The 27,344-nt window shown below is 46.5% G+C and overlaps 1 long non-coding RNA gene across 1 annotated transcript; it reads left to right on the top strand.

Moving 5' to 3' along the window:
* Positions 1 to 6,890: 6,890 nt before the first annotated feature.
* On the top strand, positions 6,891 to 7,399 carry LOC138656331 (uncharacterized). Its single transcript, XR_011316906.1, has 3 exons — positions 6,891 to 6,983; positions 7,122 to 7,234; positions 7,326 to 7,399. It is a non-coding gene; the product is annotated as an uncharacterized lncRNA (long non-coding RNA).
* The last annotated feature ends 19,945 nt before the right edge of the window (positions 7,400 to 27,344 follow it).

The following is a 27,344-nucleotide window of genomic DNA, read 5'->3' as shown; positions in this document are numbered from 1 at the left end:
TACATATAGGAGTGGTGGGATGACGGCGGAGGACGTTCCCCCCATTATATCCAGACATTACACAGCAGGGAATAATGGTGGATTTACTCTCTACTCCATGTAATGGGGACCTGTCAGCACATTATACATATAGGAGTGGTGGGATGACGGCGGAGGACGTTCCCCCCATTATATCCAGATATTACACAGCATGGAATAATGGTGGATTTACTCTCTACTCCATGTAATGGGACCTGTCAGCACATGATACATATAGGAGTGGTGGGATGACGGCAGAGGACGTTCCCCCCATTATATCCAGATATTACACAGCTGGGAATAATGGTGGATTTACTCTCTACTCCATGTAATGGGGACCTGTCAGCACATGATACATATAGGAGTGGTGGGATGACGGCGGAGGACGTTCCCCCCATTATATCCAGACATTACACAGCAGGGAATAATGGTGGATTTACTCTCTACTCCATGTAATGGGGACGTGTCAGCACATGATACATATAGGAGTGGAGGGATGACGGCGGAGGACGTTCCCCCCATTATATCCAGATATTACACAGCATGGAATAATGGCGGATTTACTCTCTACTCCATGTAATGGGGACCTGTCAGCACATGATACATATAGGAGTGGTGGGATGATGGCGGAGGACGTTCCCCCCATTATATGCAGATATTATACAGCTGGGAATAATGGTGGATTTACTCTCTACTCCATGTAATGGGGACCTGTCAGCACATGATACATATAGGAGTGGTGGGATGACGGCGGAGGATGTTCCCCCCATTATATCCAGATATTACACAGCAGGGAATAATGGCGGATTTACTCTCTACTCCATGTAATGGGGACCTGTCAGCACATGATACATATAGGAGTGGTGGGATGACGTCGGAGGACGTTCCCCCCATTATATCCAGATATTACACAGCAGAGAATAATGGCGGATTTACTCTCTACTCCATGTAATGGGACCTGTCAGCACATGATACATATAGGAGTGGTGGGATGACGGCGGAGGACGTTCCCCCCATTATATCCAGATATTACACAGCAGAGAATAATGGCGGATTTACTCTCTACTCCATGTAATGGGACCTGTCAGCACATGATACATATAGGAGTGGTGGGATGACGGCGGAGGACGTTCCCCCCATTATATCCAGATATTACACAGCAGGGAATAATGGTGGATTTACTCTCTACTCCATGTAATGGGGACCTGTCAGCACATGATACATATAGGAGTGGTGGGATGACAGTAGAGGATGTTCCCCCCATTATATCCAGATATTACACAGCAGGGAATAATGGCGGATTTACTCTCTACTCCATGTAATGGGGACCTGTCAGCACATGATACATATAGGAGTGGTGGGATGACGGCGGAGGACGTTCCCCCCATTATATCCAGATATTACACAGCTGGGAATAATGGCGGATTTACTCTCTACTCCATGTAATGGGACCTGTCAGCACATGATACATATAGGAGTGGTGGGATGACGGCGGAGGACGTTCCCCCCATTATATCCAGATATTACACAGCAGGGAATAATGGTGGATTTACTCTCTACTCTATGTAATGGGGACCTGTCAGCACATGATACATATAGGAGTGGTGGGATGACGGCGGAGGACGTTCCCCCCATTATATCCAGATATTACACAGCAGGGAATAATGGTGGATTTACTCTCTACTCCATGTAATGGGGACCTGTCAGCACATGATACATACAGGAGTGGTGGGATGACGGCGGAGGACGTTCCCCTTTAATAAAAAGTATTTCTTTGCTGAAATCCAATGTGCCAGTCAGGAGAAATGTAACATAGAAGCCATATGCAAATCAGGATGGAAGTGCACTGGGGGCGGTGACGAAGGAGTCCGAGTGCAGTGACACGCCCCCAGTGCACTTCCAGGATAATTTGCATATGGCTGCTATGCTTCAGCTCTCTTCCCATCACTCACATGTGCAGTGAGGGTGGGGGCTCCTCATTCATGTGGTGATTGGGGGTCCGCCACCACTTACATTACCTTTATCTGTGGGTGCGCTGTACGTTCTCATATGTAGAGTCCCCATATAACGAGTATTATTCCCATTTTCAGACGTCTTGTCATTTCTCCCTTATATTACGGTATTATGTATGTAGGACTGATATCGACTAATACATTTTATTTTCTCATCACGTTATCATTATTTTAGTACCATCAGCGCTGGCGAATCCCGACAGTGGAATCTGTAAGATCCCGGAGATCCAAGAATCCGCCGATGTAAGTATCATAGAGATATGGGGGTGTGTGTGTATCACCAGATCATGGGGTGTGAGTGACCCGTCCAGTATTATCCCCATATAACCATGGGACGGCTCTGTTCTAAGTGTAGAGGACACTGTGGTCTTAGAGAATGGCATTTATATTAAATGGAATCTGTCACCAGGTTTATGCTGTAGCATAATGTAGGGACAGAGACCCTGATTCCAGCGATATATCACTTAATTTACTGGGGTCAGCAGATGTGATAATATCCCTGTCTTCTCTGCTGCAGATCTAGCAGAGCTCTGAATGCTGAACCTTGTAGAACACCGCCCACACCACTGATTGGCAGCTTTTCTGTATACACTGTGCATAGGCAGAAATCTGCTATACCGTGGTGGTGGGTTTACAGAGTACTAGGACAACATGGCATGAGACACATAGTCCTAGTGATAATCTCCGGCTGATAAAACACTGATTTTATTAAAGCAACAGCAGAAAGTCTAGTAAGTAACACATCGCTGGAATCAGGGTCTCTTCCCCTATATCATAACTGCTCCCAGATTACATAGCACATACCTGCTGACAGATTCTCTGCAAGTTCTACCCTGTGTGATCTCGCGTTTTATCCAGCACTTTACAATTATATCGATATATAGAGGATCCGCTTTATATTTCATTCGTGTCTGCAGAGCGTCGGCTCGTATCGTCCTCTACATCGGATCAGTGTAAATTAGCTGGGACATAATAAAGGAGGAAAAGTTATTACATCCTGAGATGTTTTCCAGCATCTACTGTATCTTACCAAGACAACAACGAAAAAAAAAAGAGCGAGTGATAGTCATGAAGACAATTGTAACAATTTTTATTGAAAATACATATAAAATAACAAGTATATAATAAAAAAAATCTTACATGTAAGGACAAGATTGAATGAGAAGCCAAATGAGAACAGAAAAAACGACCCTCCATAATGCTGGTGAAGTGGATATGGGGAGTGAATCCTGGAGCTAGTGTGAGGAGATTAGTAGAAAGAAATGCCCCCATAAAGTGCTGGTGCTAGTGCAGATCTAAGGACAAGCACCATAAAGTGCTGGTGCTAGTGCAGATCTAAGGACATGCACCATAAAGTGCTGGTGCTAGTGCAGATCTTAGGACATGCACCATAAAGTGCTGGTGCTAGTGCAAATCTTAGGACATGCACCATAAAGTGCTGGTGCTAGCGCAGATCTTAGGACATGCACCATAAAGTGCTGGTGCTAGAGCAGTTCTTAGGACATGGTTTTCTGGGGAGGATGGAATACAAATGATATAATTTTAGGGTTATGAAGGTGAAACCTTATCCCATACTTGTAGTGGAACACTAAACCACCCCAGCAAAATCAAGTCCACAGCTCCCGAGGAAGCCCATTCAAAACGCGCGTTGGGGCTGGCTGAGCGCCCATCCTAGTGGGATACTATGGGGAACATCCTGGACTAATGGGGTAGACGTCATTGTTTGATATGTACTTGATTTATACTCACACTAGCTCCAGGATTCACTCCACATATCCACTTCACTAGCATTATGGAGGGTCGTTATTTCTGTTCTCATTTGGCTTCTCATTCCATCTTGTCCTTACATGTAAGATTTTTTATTATATACTTGTTATTTTATATGTATTTTCAATAAACATTGTTACAATTGTCTTCAGGACTATCACTCGCCCTTTTTTCGTTGTTGTTTTGGTTAGTATTTGTGGAGTGTCCTTGAAATATTGGGCGCATTATACTCACTGGGTCATGGCGCTGATTTCATTATCTATACTATTATGGTTTCTGCTTTAGTATTATTGTATTCAGCTTCTATATCTTAGTATTATTTCTTATTCTTTTCTAGGACTTGATTAAATCATTGATCCCGGCAGGAGAGCCGCGTATAAGCGACTATGAAACTATCAAACTGATCAGCAGCGGTGCTTTTGGGTGAGATTTCTATTAACATAATCCCCATTTCTCAGGGTTCCCTATGACAATGCTTCGGCCTCTGTGCTCTGCCATTCAGTGTTATCATAGGGAGAAGATCTGAGTCCACATCACTGTCCACATCTCAATGTCACTATTCAGCTCCATTATATACAGCAGAGCGAACTGATCTGTAACACATCTGTCTGTAAGGAAAGGGATGATATCATAGAATACATGACACCCACCGGTCCTAGACCTCCTCTGTTCTTATGCTTCCTCCTGATCTTTCGGGGCCCCATTATGAAGCTGGTAATAGTGATTGGCTGCACACGGTCACGTGAGGGGTGACGCGATACTGACGCCGATGACATCTCCACCCTCCACCATGACCATGTCAGTCCAATCACTGGCCTCAGCAGCAGAAGGGAGAACAACCAAAGACAGAGGATGGCGGACTGCAGTGATGGACCGGGGAAGGACCAAGACAAGTGGGTGTAATGTGTTTAATTACTTTTTATCGTCTTCTTGTCCCTCCATTATTTATTCTGCCTTGGGCTGTGGAGAAAGACTAAAAACCATCTTCTTACAACAATTGGAGCAATTTACATTTTGACTAATTATTATTGTTACTGACTTGTATCTACTGGTCGGTTATAGCGAATCTGCCCAAGATGAATGTCAGCAGATTCTCTCATCTATAATGTGACCTGGTGAGGGCAGACGGGGCGCGGTGCGACCTCCCATCATCTATGTAGTGTTATTTCATGGATTTCTAGATGTGGATTTCTAGTGATGGCCGGACTGCTGCCATTAATCATTAGTACAAATGATCACGTAATGACTTCAATATCCAGACTGTTAAGGGTTCATTATAAACCATGGATTCTCCTTCTCTCCAGGGCCGTCTGCTTAGTGCGCCATAAGGGATCACAAAACATCTTTGCTATGAAGAAAATGGCCAAGAGGAACCTGACTACTTCTAATAAAATGGAAAGGACATATATCGAGAGGGACATCCTAACATTCGCAGATTGTCCCTTTGTGGTCTCCATGCTCTGCTCCTTCCCTACTAGATATCACCTGTGTATGGTCATGGAGTATGTAGGAGGTAGGACACGAACATTGTGTAGTATTCAACTCATGTCTGCTGACATCTTATCACCTCTCATATCATTAAGACTTGTCCCCGTGGATGTTACATTCCCACAGAGCATTTACTATAGGTTGTCTATTAAAGTCATTGATGTGTGTGATCTCCCCGTATGTCCGCACTGAGAACGTCAGTATCTCCAGGTGTAGACCAGATACGAGATCACTTTATGTCATGAGCTACTTGGACGACAATTTCATCATGACCTCAGACTAATATTATGTACATTATATCTTTATATATTATCCCCTGCCCCAATGTTTCCACTCACTTCTCTTCATACATCATGGTGCTCCGCTGTATAAACCCCTCACCGGTCATATTTCCTTTCTTCTGTAGGTGGAGACTGTGCGACCCTTCTAAGCACCAGGGGTCCTTTCTCTGTCCCGATGGCCCGCTTGTACTTTGCAGAAGCAGTCCTTGGTGTGGAATACCTGCATAGTCACGGTGTGGTGCACAGAGACCTGAGGCCACAGAAGTAAGTGAATACCTGTAGTATAACAAAGGGGGGGAGTTATCCTTTATTATCTCACGGTCTATGAAGCTAAAATCATCTTCTCTTTCACAGCCTCCTGATAACATCTACTGGACATATTAAAATTACCGACTTTGGATGTTCAAAACTTGGTGTCATGATACCAAACACCAACACCTACAAGCAATCAGCAGAGAACATCTCCAGAGAGTTCCAGGACCATGAGGTCAGCATTACCTACAGGAACTTAGCTTGTTCTGTACAAATCTCATAACTCTATTTTGTCTTCCCTACGTTCTTCATTTCTAGAGAGCTTTTCCACTGATATTTTATCTTCTGTAATTCTGATTTTATGTCAAGAGCTTGTCATAATAATAGTTTCATCGATTCTCATTGCTTTTTTCTGTTGGTTTCCAGGAGTGTGGCAGCCCTTATTACACAGCCCCTGAGGTCATCCTGAAGAACGCCTATGGAAGACCTGTTGACTGGTGGGATATGGGCATCATATTAAATGAATTTTTCATGGGAATTGCACCATTTGATGGGGCTTCCCTATCTGAGTTTTATGAAAATGTTGTCACTGGTAAGTAAAATAATCTGATCATTGCTTTTACCGGTTATCTTGGTTTAGTTACGTCCTTTGCTTTATCTTACAGTCCTGTAAATAGGTTTTATGTTCTTTAATTTTCTATATAACAGGAAATATCATTTGGGATCATCATTACAGTCCTCCACCCGATGCTAAGGACCTCATCACTCAGCTGCTGAAAACAAATCCTGTGGATAGACTTGGGACAGGTAACAGATACAATAATATCAATATTCCCTTGTTACACCGAGGACACATCACTAATGTCCATGAGGAACATTAATTCTCTATCAGCTTCTCCATTTATAGTTCTCTTTGCTAAAATTTTCATTCTATTTCCTACATGTCTGCTCAGTTGTGTAATTAGTTCAAATTAAGATACGTTGTTCAGATATGAAGTTGTCTCTGACAATGTCCGCATCACTTTTGTTTTCCTTTATCCAGGAGGAGCTTTTGAGATCAAGGGTCATCCATTTCTTAATGACTTAGACTTTGACACCCTTCTAAGTCAAAATCCAGTGTACGTTCCTCACCTTGCATCAGATGTGGACACCAGCCTATTTATCAGTAAGTAGGAGACGTCATCTAAACTAAGTATCTGTTTGCCTCGTCTTCCTTATTTTGTGACAATTGGTTCCCATTAATAAATGGTGACTGTGTTATACTGACAACCTCTAATAACACTTCATTACCTATGTCTTGCAGACCATTCTAATATGGAAAAACATCTGGTCTCAGAGGGTGAGAAGGGCATAAGTGAGGACAATGAGAGCCTTGTCTTCAAAAATTTTACATCATCTTCTGAAAGGCTTTCTAAAGTAAGTATGTGTTAATACATCCAAAATATATATAAAAGACCTATGAAGGTAGACATACAATTATTTAATATCTTATTGCTTCCGCATGTAGCTCTGTACCACCGTTACCAGGATGAAGATTAATGAGAATCCCAAGTCTTCTCCAGATCATACCCAAGAATCCAGCACAAATATTTCAGAAATGTGAGTAGATTATGGGGTCATTATTGGGAGGTCTAGGCTGATTTATGTGCACAACACCAAATATAGGACATAATTACCATAGTATCAAATGCAGAATCCACCATCCCAAGGTTAGAGGAAACCGCTCGTGATAACAGCCCATATCTGCGTACCTGTGACCGGTCATGCATTTTTCATGCTGCCTACACTGTAGGAGAGATGTATTATTACATGCCAGACATTCTTAATTCCGCTCCAATCTATAGAAGGTAGCGTTGAGCAGAAGACCTTCCCCACTATGGCAGTCATATGTCTTATTAGGCCCATTAGTCCATGTTCTTCTAGTGAGACAACCCCTTTTATACTGTGTTTTCTTGCAATTTACATGTTTTTATTCTTCGAAACAGGCAGAAAGAATCTGATGACGACGCTATTATCATCTTGTCATCCTCGTCCCCACTATCAGGTATGTCCATGTCTACAGCACCAACAATGGGAATGTTGACTTCAAGGCTCAAATATATCCACATGGTTTTTCTGTAATAGGTCTCCTATGTTATCCATGTTTCATGGATCCCAATTATGTTGCCCATGGGCCCATACTGTACCTCTAGTTCCCTAATTTTGTAGTTTCTTTCATGGATTCTGTGAGATACGTTGTAGCGTCCAGTAACCTCCATCATCATAAGGTGACATAATCTCTTATAGTAGAATATCATCAGTGATGCACCACATGGTGGCACACAGGGCCCTTACTGCTCTAGATCAGTGACACATCTAATGCCCCTCAGATGGGATTATGTACATTATATAGGACTTATTCTGCCCTATTATGATATAACTAGATGGTAGCCCGATTCTAACGCATCGAGTATTCTAGAATATGTATGTAGTTTATTTATGAAGATTTTAGAATAATACATTGAATACACAGTCTTCGGCCGGCCGCGACCAATTAGCAAAGCGTGGTTCTATTCCCGCGCCAATTCGTGGCCGGACTCCGCTTGTCTGATTGTTCGCGGCCGGCCACATAGTATGTAGCACAGCCACGTAGTATATAACAGCCCACGTAGTAAGTAGCACAGCCACGAAGTATATTGCACAGCCACATAGTATATTGCACAGCCACGTAGTATATTGCACAGCCACGCAGTATATAGCACAGCCATGTAGTATATCGCACAGCCCAAGGAGTATATAGCACAGCCCACGGAGTATATAGCACAGCCACGTAGTATATAACACAGCCCACGGAGTGTATAACAGCCCACATAGCATATAACACAGCCACATAGTTTATAATAGCCCATGTAGCATATAACATAGCCCACGTAGCGTATAACAGCCCACGTAGTGTATAACACAGGCCAAGTAGTGTATAACACAGGCCACGTAGTGTATAACACAGGCCACATAGTGTATAACACAGCCCACGTAGTGTATAACACAGCCCATGTAGTGTATAGCACAGCCATGTAGTGTTTTGCACAGCCACATAGTACATTGCACAGCCCACATAGTATATTGCACAGCCCACGTAGTATATTGCACAGCCCAGTTAGTATATTGCACAGCCCACGTAGTATATAGCACAGCCCACGCAGTATATTGCACAGCCCACGCAGTATATTGCACAGCCCACGCAGTATATTGCACAGCCCACATAGTATATTGCACAGCCCATGTAGTATATTGCACAGCCCATGCAGTATATAGCACAGCCCATGCAGTATATTGCACAGCCCACGCAGTATATTGCACAGCCCACGCAGTATATTGCACAGCCCACATAGTATATTGCACAGCCCACATAGTATATTGCACAGCCCATGCAGTGTATTGCACAGCCCACGCAGTATATAGCACAGCCCACGCAGTATATTGCACAGCCCACGTACTATATTGCACAGCCCAGTTAGTATATTGCACAGCCCACGTAGTATATTGAACAGCCCAGTTAGTATATTGCACAGCCCACGTAGTATATAGCACAGCCCACGCAGTATATTGCACAGCCCATGCAGTGTATTGCACAGCCCACGTAGTATATAGCACAGCCCACATAGTATATGCACAGCCCAGTTAGTATATTGCACAGCCCACGTAGTATATTGCACAGCCCACACAGTATATTGCACAGCCCATATAGTATATTGCACAGCCCACGTAGTATATTGCACAGCCCATGCAGTGTATTGCACAGCCCACACAGTATATAGCACAGCCCACGTAGTATATTGCACAGCCCACGTAGTATATTGCACAGCCCACGTACTATATTGCACAGCCCACATAGTATATAGCAATGTGGGCATCATATCCCTGTTAAAAAAAGAATTAAAGTAAAAAATAGTTATATACTCACCTTCCGTTGGCCCACGGATCCAGGCGAAGCGCTTACCGATGCTCCTCGCACACTCCGGTCTCAAGAGTGCATTGCGGTCTTGCAAGATGATGACGTAGCGGTCTCGCGAGATCGCAATGCAAGGAGCGGTCAACGGAGCGTCGCGAGGAGAGGGAAAGGCCTATTCTGGATCCGAGGGGCCGACGGACGGTGAGTATATAACTATTTTTTTTTTTTTTTTTTATTATTTTTAACATTAGATCTTTTTACTATTGATGCTGCATAGGCATCATCAATAGTAAAAAGTTGGTCACACAGGGTTAATAGCTGCGTTAACGGAGTGCATTACACCGCGGCATAACGCGGTTCGTTAACGCTGCCATTAACCCTGTGTGAGCGCTGACTGGGGGGGGAGTATGGACTGCGGGCACTGACTGCGGGGAGTAAGGAACGGCCATTTTGCCGCCGGACTGTGCCCATCACTGATTGGTCATGGCTGTTTTGCCGCAACCAATCAGCGACTTGGGATTTCCGTTACAGACAGACAGAAAGACGGAAGTGACCCTTAGACAATTATACAGTAGATACCAGATTATCAGGACTATAGGAGACAGGACTAGAACAATCCTACTATATACAGGAGACAAAGCAGATCCCATTAGGATACGTCATTACTGAGGTTTTTATTTTACTTTCTGATTAGAATTTCCAGCTCAGGAGGAAAGAAAATCTCCAATAAATCTGAGTAAAGACAAAGAAACATCAGAAAATGGAAAAAAGGGGAAAAAGAGACGAGGTAAGTGTGAGAATCAGCTCCATGTTGTGTGATGTCAGTGAGAATAATTCATGTGGAGCAGATGTCATCTGTCAGTGATGGGATTATCACATGTATGATGGCTGACAATGATCCCTGACCTCACATGTATGATGGCTGACAATGATCCCTGACCTCACATGTATGATGGCTGACAATGATCCCTGACCTCACATGTATGATGGCTGACAATGATCCCTGACCTCACATGTATGATGGCTGACAATGATCCCTGACCTCACATGTATGATGGCTGACAATGATCCCTGACCTCACATGTATGATGGCTGACAATGATCCCTGACCTCACATGTATGATGGCTGACAATGATCCCTGACCTCACATGTATGATGGCTGACAATGATCCCTGACCTCACATGTATGATGGCTGACAATGATCCCTGACCTCACGTGTATGATGGCTGACAATGATCCCTGACCTCACGTGTATGATGGCTGACAATGATCCCTGACCTCACGTGTATGATGGCTGACAATGATCCCTGACCTCACATGTATGATGGCTGACAATGATCCCTGACCTCACATGTATGATGGATGACAATGATCCCTGACCTCACATGTATGATGGCTGACAATGATCCCTGACCTCACATGTATGATGGCTGACAATGATCCCTGACCTCACGTGTGTGATGGCTGACAATGATCCCTGACCTCACATGTATGATGGTTGACAATGATCCCTGACCTCACGTGTATGATGGCTGACAATGATCCCTGATCTCACATGTAAAATGGAAAAAAGGGGAAAAAGAGACGAGGTAAGTGTGAGAATCAGCTCCATGTTGTGTGATGTCAGTGAGAATAATTCATGTGGAGCAGATGTCATCTGTCAGTGATGGGATTATCACATGTATGATGGCTGACAATGATCCCTGACCACACATGTATGATGGCTGACAATGATCCCTGACCTCACATGTATGATGGCTGACAATGATCCCTGACCTCACATGTATGATGGCTGACAATGATCCCTGACCTCACATGTATGATGGCTGACAATGATCCCTGACCTCACATGTATGATGGCTGACAATGATCCCTGACCTCACGTGTATGATGGCTGACAATGATCCCTGACCTCACGTGTATGATGGCTGACAATGATCCCTGACCTCACATGTATGATGGCTGACAATGATCCCTGACCTCACATGTATGATGGATGACAATGATCCCTGACCTCACATGTATGATGGCTGACAATGATCCCTGACCTCACATGTATGATGGCTGACAATGATCCCTGACCTCATGTGTATGATGGCTGACAATGATCCCTGACCTCACATGTATGATGGCTGACAATGATCCCTGACCTCACGTGTATGATGGCTGACAATGATCCCTGATCTCACATGTATGATGGCTGACATTGATCCCTGACCTCACATGTATGATGGCTGACAATGATCCCTGACCTCACATGTATGATGGCTGACAATGATCCCTGACCTCACATGTATGATGGCTGACAATGATCCATGACCTCACATGTGTGATGGCTGACAATGATCCCTGACCTCACATGTATGATGGCTGACAATGATCCCTGACCTCACATGTATGATGGCTGACAATGATCCCTGACCTCACATGTATGATGGCTGACAATGATCCCTGACCTCACATGTATGATGGCTGACAATGATCCCTGACCTCACATGTATGATGGCTGACAATGATCCCTGACCTCACATGTATGATGGCTGACAATGATCCCTGACCTCACATGTATGATGGCTGACAATGATCCCTGACCTCACGTGTATGATGGCTGACAATGATCCCTGACCTCACGTGTATGATGGCTGACAATGATCCCTGACCTCACATGTATGATGGCTGACAATGATCCCTGACCTCCCATGTATGATGGCTGACAATGATCCCTGACCTCACATGTATGATGGCTGACAATGATCCCTGACCTCCCATGTATGATGGCTGACAATGATCCCTGACCTCACGTGTATGATGGCTGACAATGATCCCTGACCTCATGTGTATGATGGCTGACAATGATCCCTGACCTCACATGTATGATGGCTGACAATGATCCCTGACCTCACGTGTATGATGGCTGACAATGATCCCTGATCTCACATGTATGATGGCTGACATTGATCCCTGACCTCACATGTATGATGGCTGACATTGATCCCTGACCTCACATGTATGATGGCTGACAATGATCCCTGACCTCACATGTATGATGGCTGACAATGATCCCTGACCTCACATGTATGATGGCTGACAATGATCCATGACCTCACATGTGTGATGGCTGACAATGATCCCTGACCTCACATGTATGATGGCTGACAATGATCCCTGACCTCACATGTATGATGGCTGACAATGATCCCTGACCTCACATGTATGATGGCTGACAATGATCCCTGACCTCACATGTATGATGGCTGACAATGATCCCTGACCTCACATGTATGATGGCTGACAATGATCCCTGACCTCACATGTATGATGGCTGACAATGATCCCTGACCTCACATGTATGATGGCTGACAATGATCCCTGACCTCACGTGTATGATGGCTGACAATGATCCCTGACCTCACGTGTATGATGGCTGACAATGATCCCTGACCTCACATGTATGATGGCTGACAATGATCCCTGACCTCCCATGTATGATGGCTGACAATGATCCCTGACCTCACATGTATGATGGCTGACAATGATCCCTGACCTCCCATGTATGATGGCTGACAATGATCCCTGACCTCACATGTATGATGGCTGACAATGATCCCTGACCTCACATGTATGATGGCTGACAATGATCCCTGACCTCACATGTATGATGGCTGACAATGATCCATGACCTCTGTGTGATAATATTCCTCTGCCGTGCAGCCACAGTGACCGCACAGTAGTATGGTGCCATATGGAGTCCCATCACTTACATTATATTTACTTCTGTTCTCACAGGTTCCGTCTTCCGCCGGATCTTATCATCCCACCGGCGCGGATTATCCAGGGCTGCTCGAGCATTTGCTTGTTGCGCCTGTTGCCCTAAAACCATCTGAAAGACAAGAAGTCCAGCAGATCCACCATCACTGCTTTTACTGATCACCTGGCATCTGACCCCGGCTGACTCCCTGACTATGATTGTCTCTACTGATTCTGTCCTTTATCCTTCTATCCTATTATTAATTACAAAAAAAAAATTGTCCTTCTATCCTATTATTAATTACCTGTATAGAAGGACCTTCACATTCTTCTACTGATCACCTGGCATCTGACCCCGGCTGACTCCCTGACTATGATTGTGTCTACTGGTTCTGTTCCTAGTTTCACCCCTCCCTTATCCTTCCATCCTATTATTAGTTATATGGGCAGCACGGTGGCTCAGTGGTTAGCACAGCAGCCTTGCAGCGCTGGGTTCAAATCCCACCTTGGACAACATCTGCAAAGAGTCTGTATGTTCTCTCCGTGTTTGCGTGGGTTTCCTCCGGGTTCTCCGGTTTCCTCCCACATTCCAAAGACATACTGATAGGGAATTTAGCACTATCTAAAAATAAAGATTATTATTAATTACAATAAAAAATAAATAAAAATACTTCTAGGTTTACTTACATTTTTTTCACATTTATCAAACGTAACTATGTATTCTGTTAACTGATAAAATTCAGTCTTTATACAGATAGTGGCCGGTGGCCGGACCTTATTCTACAAACACTTATTACCTTTTGTGTCCAACACTCAGTGTCTGACATTGAACCTGGAACCTCTGAATGGTGAAACACCATGGAATAGCGACATCATTGTATTATTAGTATATAAAATACATCACAGTTTTACTTTTATGTTTTATGATATTGATCAGTTAAATGTTTTTAGTTCGTGTTTCCTCATTTTTCTCAATGACTCTCCCTAGACTGTGGTCTTGTTTCAGGGGGCAGTAATAAGGCTATGGATGTGCCCGATATTCAGGGATCGTTTACTGTGAGGCTTTAGTCTATGGCCTTATACCCTGACATAGTCGTCCTAACTAGATCGTTAGACTGGCTCCATCATCGCCCTCTAAACTGTGGATAGAATTGGTATTAAAAAAAAACAACAACTTTGCTCACACACCGCCTGCTGAGATTTTCTGACAGCACTACCAAAACATACAATCTATAACTCTGGGAGCGTCACTCTGTCCGAAGCCTTTATAGACTGCGCAGGCGCGACGCTCCTAGCGTTACATTATAGAGTGTCAGGAAAAAAAAATGGCGCCGGAAGGCGCGGACTGCCGGGAGCAGGGGGTCGGGAGCAGGGGGACACCGTGCACATATTTGCGTCCTGATTATGCTGTGGCACTTCATGCCACAGCAATTTGTTACTTACGCCTTTCCTTTCCGCCGCGATTTTCTTCGTCCTCCTGCTGGCGGAATCGGCGCCTGCGCAGTCCGCGCTTTCCGGCGCCATTTTCTTGAAGACACACTGCAGTGTGTCTTCAAGAAAATGGCGCCAGAAAGCGCGGACTGCGCAGGCGCAGTGTGTCTTCAAAAAAATGGCGCCGGAAAACACAGAGTGCACAGGCGCCCATTCCGCCAGCAGGAGGACGAAGAAAATTGCGGCGGAAAGGAATGGCGTAAGTAACAAATTGCTGTGGCATGAAGCTGTGGCACTTCATGCCACAGCAATTTGTTACTTACGCCACCTGATTCCTTTCCGACGTCATTTTCTTGGTCCTGCTGCCGGAATCGGCGCCTGCGCAGTCCACGATTTCCGGCGCCATTTTCTCGGACTGCGCAGGCGCAGTGTGTCAAGAAAATGGCGCCGGAAAGCGCGGACTGCGCAGGCGCCGATTCTGCCAGCAGGAGGACCAAGAAAATCGCGGAGGAAAGGAATCAGGTGGCGCAAGTAACAAATTGCTGTGGCATGAGGCTGTGGCACTTCATGCCACAGCTATTTGTTACTTATGCCACCTGACACGGGGCACATACTATGGAGCATCTTGTGGGGCCATCAACCATAATGGAGCAGTGTACGGGGGCATATACTATGGAGCATCTTATGGGGGCCATAAACCTTTATGGAGCAGTGTACGGGGCATATAATATGGAGCATCTTATGGGGGCCGTAAACCTTTGTGGTGCAGTTTACGGGGCATATACTATGGAGCATCTTATGGGGGCCATAAACCTTTATGGAGCAGTATACGGGGCATATAATATGGAACATCTTATGGGGGCCATAAACCTTTATGGAGCAGTGCACGGGGCATATACTATGGAGCATCTTATGGGGGCCATAAACCTTTATGGAGCAGTGTATGGGGCATATAATATGGAGCATCTTATGGGGGCCATAAACCTTTATGGAGCAGTGAATGGGGCATATACTATGGAGCATCTTATGGGGGCCATAAACCTTTATGGAGCAGTATACGGGGCATATAATATGGAACATCTTATGGGGGCCATAAACCTTTATGGAGCAGTGCACGGGGCATATACTATGGAGCATCTTATGGGGGCCATAAACCTTTATGGAGCAGTGTATGGGGCATATAATATGGAGCATCTTATGGGGGCCATAAACCTTTATGGAGCAGTGAATGGGGCATATACTATGGAGCATCTTATGGGGGCCATAAACCTTTATGGAGCAGCGTATGGGGCATATGGATGGGAGCAGCAAATTAAAGAACGGTGGCGCAGGATGGGAGCAGCACATGACAGAACGGGGGAGCAGGATGGGAGCAGCACATCACAGAACGGGGGTGCAGGATGGAAGCAGCACATGACAGAACGGGGGTGCAGGATGGGAACAGCACTTGACAGAACGGGGGCGCAGGATGGGAGCAGCACATGACAGAACGGGGGAGCAGAATTGGAGCAGCACATGACAGAACGGGGGCGCAGGATGGGAGCAGCACATGACAGGATGGGGGCGCAGGATGGGAGCAGCAAATGACAGAATGGAGGCGCAGGATGGGAGCAGCACATGTCAGAATGGAGGTGCAGGATGGGTGCAGCACATGTCAGAATGGAGGCGCAGGATGGGTGCAGCACATGTCAGAATGGAAGCGCAGGATGGATGCAGCACATGTCAGAATGGGGGCGCAGGATGGGAGCAGCACATGTCAGAATGGGGGCGCAGGATGGGAGCAGCACATGACAGAATGGGGGCGCAGGATGGAGCAGCACATGTCAGAATGGGGGCGCAGGATGGAGCAGCACATGACAGGATGGGGATGCAGGATGGAGCAGCACATGACAGGATGGGGACGCAGGATGGAGCAGCACATACCAGGATGGAGACCATATACCAATATAAAAGCTCGCTACCCGGGCGTAGAACGGGTTCAATAGCTAGTGAATAAATAACAGGACCAAGCAAAATGGATAACAACATATTGCACTACATCTCTATTCATTATTAACACCTTTTTATTACATTTATTACCTAATAACCAGAACATCTACTATATAATTGTCTAAGGGTCACTTCCGTCTGTCTGTCACGGATATTCAATGGTCGCGGCCTCTGTCTGTCATGAAATCCAAGTCGCTGATTGGTCTCGCCAGCTGCCTGTCATGGCTGCCGCGACCAATCAGCGACGGCCACAATCCGATTAGTCCCTCCCCCACTCCCCTGCACTCAGCACCCGCTCCATACTCCCCACAGTCACCGCTCACACAGGGTTAATGCCAGTGGTAACGGACCGCGCTATGCCGTGGGTAACTCACTCCGTTACCGCCGTTATTAACCCTGTGTGACCAAGTTTTTACTATTGATGCTGCCTATGCAGCATCAATAGTAAAAACATCTAATGTTAAAAATAATTTAAAAATAATAAAAATCATCATATACTCACCCTCCGGCGCCTTTCCCGCTCCTCGCTCCTCCGGTGCTAAAGATGGTATGCGACAAGGACCTTCCATGACGTCACGTCACACCCTGGGACCGGAAGCTGGCGAACAGGCAACAGAACTACAAGGAAACCTCGGACCAATGGCTTGTGTGAACACTTTAATGGTACCCTCAAACAGATGCTACACATGCTGTTTGAGACCCAAGGGCGCGACTGGGAGCGGTACCTCCCACACCTGCTATTTGCTTACCGAGAGGTTCCGCAGGCCTCGACGGGGTTCTACCCCTTCGAGCTCCTGTACGGCAGGCGAGTCCGGGGACCCCTTGGGATGGTAAGAGAATCCTGGGAAGAGGAGCCGAACCCTTCTGAAGTGTCCATGGTGGAGTATGTCATGCGCTTCCGTGACAAGATGCAGACCTTGACGCAGTTGGTGTATGACAACATGACGCAGGTTCAGGCTGACCAGAAGCACTGGTACGACCAGAACGCCCGGGAGCGGACCTACCACATGGGTCAAAAGGTGTGGGTGCTGGTCCCCGTACCAAAGGATAAGCTTCAGGCAGCCTGGGAGGGCCCGTACGTTGTCCACCAACAGCTCAACCCGGTCACCTACGTGGTCACGCTTGACCACGCTCGGGGTAGGCGAAAGGCCTGTCACGTCAACCTGATGAAGGCTCATCATGAACGTGAACCTTTCGTCCTACCGGTCTGCAGCTTACCCGAGGACAGGGAGGAAGACACCCTCCTGGACATGCTGGCCCAAGTCAAGGCCGGTGGGTCCATCGAGAATGTGGAGGTATGCGCCTCGTTAACTGAACCCCAGCGGTTGCAGTTGCAAACCACACTGGAACCCTTCCGGGTCGTGTTCTCCAACCGACCTGGGAGGACTGAGTTAGCAGTCCACGAGGTGGACACCGGGAATCACGCCCCACTACGGCGAACACCCTATCGAATCTCTGACCAGGTGCAGCAGATTATGCGCCAGGAGATCGATGAGATGTTACAGCTGAGGGTGATTCGACGGTCAAAGAGCGCGTGGGCCTCACCTGTAGTTCTCGTGCCAAAGAAAGACCGGACCACCCAATTCTGCGTGGACTACAGGGGGCTCAACACCATCACAGCCTCTGACGCGCACGCAATGCCGTGCATTGAAGAGCTGCTTGAGAGTTTAGCTGGCGCAAAATACCTGACAATAATGGATCTGAGTCGAGGATACTGGCAGATTCCCCTGAGCCCCGAGGCGCAGGAGAAGTCCACCTTTATCACACCCTTTGGACTGTACGAGCCCACGGTCATGCTCTTTGGCACGAAAAATGCCCCTGCCACTTTCCAGCGGATGGTCAACCTCCTGCTTCAGGGACTGGAGAAGTACGCGGTGGCGTACTTGGATGACATTGCCATCTTCAGTCCCTCCTGGGAGGAACACCAGCAGCATCTCGAGGAGGTGCTCAGGCGAATTCACCAAGCAGGACTGACTATCAAGCCGGGAAAGTGCCAGATGGGCATGAGGGAGGTCCACTACCTGGGGCACCGGGTAGGCGGAGGCACCCTAAAGCCAGAGCCTGAGAAAGTGGGCGCAATCGTGAACTGGCCCACCCCCAGGACCAAGAAACAGGTGATGTCCTTCCTGGGCACTGCAGGGTACTATAGGCGCTTCGTACAGCACTATAGTAGCCTGGCAAAACCCTTGACGGATCTCACCAGGAAGAAGCTACCACACATCGTCAACTGGACCGATGGCTGTGAGGGGCCTTCCAGGCGTTGAAAACAGCATTGTGCAACGCCCCTGTGTTGAAAGCAGTCGACCGTTCTTGGTGCAGACCGACGCCAGCGAGTTTGGCCTTGGTGCTGTGCTCAGCCAGGTTGACTCAGAGAACCAAGAGCGCCCCGTGTTATACCTGAGCCGGAAACTTTTGCCGAGGGAAGTGGCCTACTCCACCATCAAGAAGGAGTGCCTGGCCATAGTCTGGGCCCTGCAACGCTTGCAGCCCTACTTGTACGGTCGCACCTTCACCGTGGTGACCGACCACCACCCTCTGCGCTGGCTAAACACCATGTGTGGAACCAACGGCAGGTTGCTACGCTGGAGCCTTGCCCTTCAGCAGTTTGACTTCAACGTTGAACACAAAACGGGCAGGGAGCATGGAAATGCAGATGGACTGTCCCGCCAGGGTGAACCTACTGAGGTGCGCATGGAGGCATACAGTGCGCAGACCAAAAGGGGGAGGTGTGAGGAAAATTTATAATATCAGTAGTTAATCGCGTCGCTGCAGCGTACCCAATAGCCAGTACATAGCAGGCAGCCTTTCTGGCGACTAATTACCCTAGGTGCAGTACCTAATCTGATCTGAGAGTAAGGGGGGCGCCAGAGAGCTGCAAGTTGCAAGTGGAACTGTAAGCGGGATATACATAAATCCCTGCAGTTCGTGGTACATTGAAGAGCAGTGGGATACCTAGAATAAGCCCCTGCTGTAACCTAAGAGGTCAATAGCCTTGTGTGTTTTTTTTTCATCACATTGTGGAGTGGAGGGATAACTAAGATAAGCCCCCTGCACATGTGATAGCCGTCTGTTGGCCTAAAGTCACCCCGATCTGTGACGTGGGGGTGACGGTCATGGTGTGAATCGTGACAGAGACTATAAGGCCTACACATCGCCTCATCTATTGGAGTATTAGTGAAGCGGGTGAAGGCGTAGATCCAGTCCAGGGAGTGGCAGAAGACAGATGCTATACTGTATAGACGGATATTAGGGACATTATGGCCACCTAAGGATTTAGTTTGTTGCAGCTTAAAAATAATAATTCTAGAGCCCCAAATAAATTGAAGAAAGACTTTTCTTAAAAACCTATCATTGGCTTTAGATAATAGAACCGGCAGAGTCTGTAAGGGAAAAAGTATTTTATGGAAAGAGATCATTTTAATCAGGTGGGCCTTACCCACAAAGGACAGTTTAACCCCTTAACGACCGCCGATACGCCTTTTAACGGCGGCCGCTAAGGGTACTTAAACCACAGCGCCGTTAATTAACGGCGCTGTGGAAAAAGTAAATAGCGCCCCCCAGAGTCGGATTTTCTCCGGGGTCTCGGCTGCCGGGGGTAGCCGAGACCCCAGAGAACATGATTCGGGGTTTTTTTTACCGAACCCGCATTTGCGATCGCCGGTAATTAACCTTTTACCGGCGATCGCAAAAAAAACCAAAAACGCGATTTCTTTTTAATTTCTCTGTCCTCCGATGTGATCGCACATCAAAGGACAGAGAAATGGGGTCCCAGGTAGCCCCCCAATACTTACCTGTCTCCCCCGGTGCTCCTCGTGGCTCCCGATGGGCACCGCCATCTTTTTCCGGCAAAAAAATGGCGGTCGCATGCGTAGTGCGCCCGCCGGCCGGCACCGGGAGAATCTTTGGGGTCTCGGCTGCCGGGGGTAGCCAAGACCCCAAAGAACATGATCGGGACGATTTTGCGATCGCCGGTAATTAACTGTTTACCGGCGACCGCAAAAAAAAAAAAAGCAAAGTGTAATTCTCTGTCCTCTGATGTGATCGCACATCAGAGGACAGAGAAATAGGGGGATTCAGGGACCCTGCCATACTTACCGGTGTCCCTGGGTCCTCCTGCTGCTCCTCCTGGCCGCCGGCGTCTTCATGGCAAAAGAAAATGGTGGGCGCATGCGCAGTGTCGCCATCTCCCGGCCGGCAGGAGAAGAGCAGTTGAGGCTAAAATTAGGGTTAGGGCTAGGGTTAGGGCTAGGGCTAGGGTTAAGGGCTAAATTTAGGGTTAGGGTTGGGGCTAAATTTAGGGTTAGGGTTGGGGCTAAATTTAGAGTTAGGCTTCTTTCACACTTACGTCGGTACGGGGCCGTCGCAATGCGTCGGCCCGACATACCGACGCACGTTGGGAAAATTGTGCACAATGTGGGCAGCGGATGTAATTTTTCAACGCATCCGCTGCCCAATCTATGTCCTGGGGAGGAGGGGGCGGAGTTACGGCCACGCATGCGCGGTCAGAAATGGCGGACGCGACGTACAAAAAAACGTTACATTGAACGTTTTTTGTGCCGACGGTCCACCAAAACACAACTGATCCAGTGCACGACGGACGCGACGTGTGGCCATCCATCACGATCCGTCGGCAATACAAGTCTATGGGCAAAAAACGCATCCTGCGGGCACATTTGCAGGGTCCGTTTTTTGTCCAAAACGACGGATTGCGACGGATGCCAAACGACGCAAGTGTGAAAGTAGCCTTAGGGCTAGGGTTAGGGTTGGGGCTAAAGTTAGGGCTAGGGTTGGGGCTAAAGTTAGGGTTAGAGTTGGGATTAGGGTTAGGGTTTGGATTAGGGTTGGTATTAGGGTTATGGTTGGCATTAGGGTTACGCTTGGGATTAGGGTTAGGTTTGGGATTAGGGTTAAGGTTAGGGTTGTGATTAGGGGTGTATTGGGATTAGGGTTAGGTTTGAGGTTAGGGTTGAGATTAGGATTAGGGGTGTGTTGGATTTAGGGTTTTGATTAGGGTTATGGTTAGGGTTGACATTAGGGTTGTTTTGGGGTAAGGGTTGTGATTATCGTTAGGGTTAGTGATTAGGATTATGGATCGGGTTGGGATTAGGGTTAGGGGTGTGTTGGGGTTAGGGTTGGAGCTAGAATTGGGGGGTTTCCACTGTTTAGGTACATCAGGGGGTCTCCAAACACGACAGCCAATTTTGCGCTCAAAAAGTCAAATAGTGCTCCCTCCCTTCTGAGCTCTGCCGTGCGCCCAAACAGTGGGTTACCCCCACATATGGGGCATCAGCGTACTCGGGATAAATTGGACAACAACTTGGGGGCTACAAAATCTTTTTTGTGGAAAAAAAAATATTTTTTTATTTTCACGACTCTGGATTCTAAACTTCTGTGAAGCACTTGGGCATTCAAAGTTCTCACCACACATCTAGATAAGTTCCTTGGGGGGGTCTAGTTTCCAAAATGGGGTCACAATCGGGGGATTGGTGGTGTGGACACAGTTTGAGGAGAGGGGATTGGTGCTGTGAACACAGAATGAGGAGTAGGGGGAATGGTGCTGTAGACAATATGAGGAGCAGGTGGATTGGTGCGTTAGACAGTATGAAGAGTGTGGGTATTGATGCTGCAGACAGAGTATGAAGAGTGGCGGTGTCATGTAGTGACTGGGGACTGTGGGCACCTACCTGATCCCTCGGACTAGAGGGCACCGTAGGCTATCACTGTCCCCTGGAAGGTGGAGAAGTCAGGTACCTTGCTATACTCCTATTTCAATTGTTATCTGTTCCCTACCCCAACCAGGAAGATGTGAGGTCGAAGTGTATAGAATTACACTAATCAGACTGACTGGTAGACAGGGATTAGAAAAAATCTACAATCAGGCTCGGACTGGCCCATAGGGTAGCAGGGGAGTCCCCCGGTGGGCCCCTGTGCTGATCTGGACTCCCAACCCCACTGTATGGGCAGTACTTGGCATAATTCACTTGATTCACTCCATACAGAAAAAAGCAGCATCTCGTCATTCATTAACCCCTCTCTGCCATCAGACTTATTATTCCATCCATGTGACTTGGGCATTAATTCCCATGGACAGAATAGTACGTTATTACCGATCGGCCGCGCACACTGGGGGTGTGCCATCAATCGCGGCCGGGTGTCAAGTGATTGTCACCGATGACACCCAGCACTAAGTGCCAGGAGTGGTCCAGCACTTTAACCCCCGGAATGCTGCGATCGGATCGGAGACCACGTGGCGTGACACAGGGTCCTGATCGCTGCCATAGAGACCCGATATCGTCATGACAACATCCGAGTCTCCAGAGCTGAGAGACTTCCTGTCATGCCCAGTGCAAGTCAGGAAGTCTCTCAGGTCAGTGTAAATTACATGCAGCGCTGACAGCTTCTGTGGCATGCAGATACTGCTTCATCTGTTTTCTATACAAGTGATCAGCCTGCAAAAAAATGATTGTCCCATAGTGGGACAAAGTGTAAAAGTAAGAATGAAATAAAAAAGATTAAAATATATTTAAAAAAATACTAAAAAACTATAATAAAAAATCAATATTCATTCCATCAATAAAAAAATATTTGAGTGAAAAAAAATCTAAATAATAAAAGTACACATATTTAGTACTGCCGCATCCATAACGACTCGACCTGTAAAACTGTCCCAGTAGTTAACCCCTTTAGTGAAAACCATAAAAAAAAAAAAAAACAAGGCAAAAAAAATGCTTTATCATCATACTGCCGAACAAAAAGTGGAATAACACGCAATTAACCCCTTAATCCCATATGACGTACTATCCCGTCAAGGTGACCTGGGACTTAATTCCCAGTGACGGGATAGTACGTCATATGCGATCGGCCGCGCTCACGGGGGGAGCGCGGGCGATCGCGGCCGGGTGTCAGCTGCCTATCGCAGCTGACATCCGGCACTATGTGCCAGGAGCGGTCACGGACCGCTCCCGGCACATTAACCCCCGGCACACCGCGATCAAAGATGATCGCGGTGTGCCGGCGGTGCAGGGAAGCATCGCACAGGGAGGGGGCTCCCTGCGGGCTTCCCTGAGACGATCGGTACACGGTGATGTACTCACCGTGTACCGAGCGTCTTCTCCCTGCAGGCCCCGGATCCAAAATGGGGCTGCATCCGGGTCCTGCAGGGAGCACTTCCGGGTCAGGATCAGGCTGCAGCTGCAGCTCTAATCCTGCCCGGCTGTATGTCAGATCACCGATCTGACAGAGTGCTGTGCACACTGTCAGATCGGTGATCTGTGATGTCCCCCCTGGGACAAAGTGAGAAAGTAAAAAAAAAAAATTTCCACACGTGTAAAAAAAAAAAAAAAAAAATCCTAAATAAAGAAGAAAAAAAAAAAATATTCCCATAAATACATTTCTTTATCTAAAAAAAAAACAAAACAATAATTTTAGTATCGCCGCGTCCGTAACGACCCAACCTATAAAACTGGCCCACTAGTTAACCCCTTCAGTGAACACCGTAAGAAAAAAAAAAAAAAACGAGCCAAAAAACAACGCTTTATTATCATAACACTGAACAAAAAGTGGAATAACACGCGATCAAAAAGACGGATATAAATGGTACCTCTGAAAACGTCATCTTGTCCGGCAAAAAACGAGCCGCCATATAGCATCATAACCAAAAAAATAAAATAGTTAGAGTCCTCAGAATAAAGCGATGCCAAAATAATTATTTTTTCTATAAAATAGCTTTTATCGTATAAAAGCACCAAAACATAAAAAAATGATATAAATGAGGTATCGCTGTAATCGTACTGACCCGAAGAATAAAACTGCTTCATCAATTTTACCAAACACGGAACGGTATAAACGCCTCCCCCAAAAGAAATTCATGAATAGCTGGTTTTTGGTCATTCTGCCTCACAAAAAATCGGAATAAAAAGCGATCAAAAACTGTCACGTGTCCGAAAATGTTACCAATAAAAACGTCAACTCGTCCCGCAAAAAACAAGACGGCTGCCAATCATAAAAATCCGATATAAAAAACACTATAAAAGTAAATCAAACCCCCCTTCATCACCCCCTTAGTTAGGCTAGGTTCACATTGCGTTAATGGGTTAACGCTAACGGACAGCGTTGCACGGCGAAAATGTCACAATTAACGCCGTGCAACGGGTCCGTTAGCACACCCATGATTTTCGGTGTAGCGCATCGCTAGAGCGTGCCATTTCGGCTCGCGCTAGCAAGGTGCCGTTCTTTTGTGGCGCGCCTCGGACGCTGCTTGCAGCGTCAGCGGCGCGCCCGAGGTCCGATCCCCGATCTTCCAGAGCGGGGACGTTAACGCGACCACTAAACGCGACACCTAAAAAGACATTGCGTTAGCGCAATCCGCTAGCGCTAAACGGATTTCCCTAACGCAATGTGAACCTAGCCTTAGGGAAAAATAATAAAATTAAAAAAAAAAATATTTATTTCCATTTTCCCATTAGGGTTAAGGCTAGGGTTAGGGCTAGGATTAGGGTTAGGGCTAGGGCTAGGGTTAGGGCTAGGGTTAGGGTTTGGATTACATTTACGGTTGGGATTAGGGTTGGGATTAGAATTAGGGGTGTGTCAGGCTTAGGTGTGTGGTTAGGGTTACAGTTGGGATTAGGGTTAGGGGTGCGTTTGGATTAGGGTTTCAGTTATAATTGGGGGGTTTCCACTGTTTAGGCACATCAGGGGCTCTCCAAACGCGACATGGCGTCCGATCTCAATTCCAGCCAATTCTGCATTGAAAAAGTAAAACAGTGCTCCTTCACTTCCGAGCTCTCCCGTGCGCCCAAACAGGGGTTTACCCCAACATATGGGGTATCAGCGTACTCGAGACAAATTGGACAACAACTTTTTGGGTCCAAGTTCTCTTGTTATCCTTGGGAAAATAATAATTTGGGGGGCTAAAAATCATTTTTGTGGGAAAAAAAAGGATTTTTTATTTTCACGGCTCTGCGTTGTAAACTGTAGTGAAACACTTGGGGGTTCAAAGTTTTCACAACACATCTAGATAAGTTCCTTGGGAGGTCTAGTTTCCAATATGAGGTCACTTGTGGGGGGTTTGTACTGTTTGGGTACATCAGGGGCTCTGCAAATGCAACGTGACGCCTGCAGACCAATCCATCTAAATCTGCATTCCAAATGGCGCTCCTTCCCTTCCGAGCTCTGCCATGCGCCCAAACAGTGGTTCCCCCCCACATATTGGGTATCAGCGTACTCAGGACAAATTGGACAACAACTTTTGGGGTCCAATTTATTCTGTTACCCTTGTGAAAATACAAAACTGGGGGCTAAAAAATAATTTTTGCGAAAAAAAAAATATATATTTTCACGGCTCTGCGTTATAAACTGTAGTGAAACACTTGGGGGTTCAAAGCTCTCAAAACACATCTAGATAAGTTCCTTAGGGGGTCTAGTTTCCAAAATGGTGTCACTTGTGGGGGGTTTTAATGTTTAGGCACATCAGGGGCTCTCCAAACCAACATGGCGTCCCATCTTAATTCCAGTCAATTTTGCATTGAAAAGTCAAATGGCACTCCTTCCCTTCCGAGCTCTGCTATGCGCCCAAAAAGTGGTTTACCCCCACATATGGGGTATCGTCGCACTCAGGACAAATTGCACAACAACTTTTGTGGTCTAATTTCTTCTCTTACCCTTGGGAAAATAAAAAATTGGGGGCAAAAAGATCATTTTTGTGAAAAAATATGATTTTTTATTTTTACGGCTCTGCATTATAAACTTCTGTGAAGAACTTGTTGGGTCAAAGTGCTCACCACACATCTAGATAAGTTCTTTAAGGGGTCTACTTTCCAAAATGGTGTCACTTGTGAGGGGTTCCAATGTTTAGGCACATCAGGGGCTCTCCAAACGCAACATGGCGTCCCATCTCAATTCCAGTCAATTTTGCATTGAAAAGTCAAATGGCGCTCCTTTCCTTCCAAGCTCTGCCATGCGCCCAAACAGTGGTTTACCCCTACATATGGGGTATCGTCGCACTCAGGACAAATTGCACAACAACTTTTGTCGTCTAATTTCTTCTCTTACCCTTGGGAAAACAAAAAATTGGGGGTGAAAAGATCATTTTTGTGAAAAAATATGATTTTTTATTTTTATGGCTCTGCATTATAAACTTCTGTGAAGCACTTGTTGGGTCAAAGTGCTCACCACACATCTAGATAAGTTCCTTAAGGGGTCTACTTTCCAAAATGGTGTCACTTGTGGGAATTTCAATGTTTAGGCACATGAGGGGCTCTCCAAACGCAACATGGCATCCCATCTCAATTCCAGTCAATTTTGCATTGAAAAGTAAAATGGCGCTCCTTCCCTTCCGAGCTCTGCCATACGCCCAAACAATGGTTTACACCCATATATGGGGTATCAGCGTACTCAGGACAAATTGACAACAATTTTTGAGGTCCAA

The sequence above is a fragment of the Ranitomeya imitator genome, unplaced genomic scaffold (genome assembly GCF_032444005.1).
Source record: "Ranitomeya imitator isolate aRanImi1 unplaced genomic scaffold, aRanImi1.pri SCAFFOLD_1260, whole genome shotgun sequence".
In the NCBI taxonomy this organism is placed as follows: domain Eukaryota; kingdom Metazoa; phylum Chordata; class Amphibia; order Anura; family Dendrobatidae; genus Ranitomeya; species Ranitomeya imitator.
This window is presented reverse-complemented; position numbering and strand designations above follow the sequence as displayed.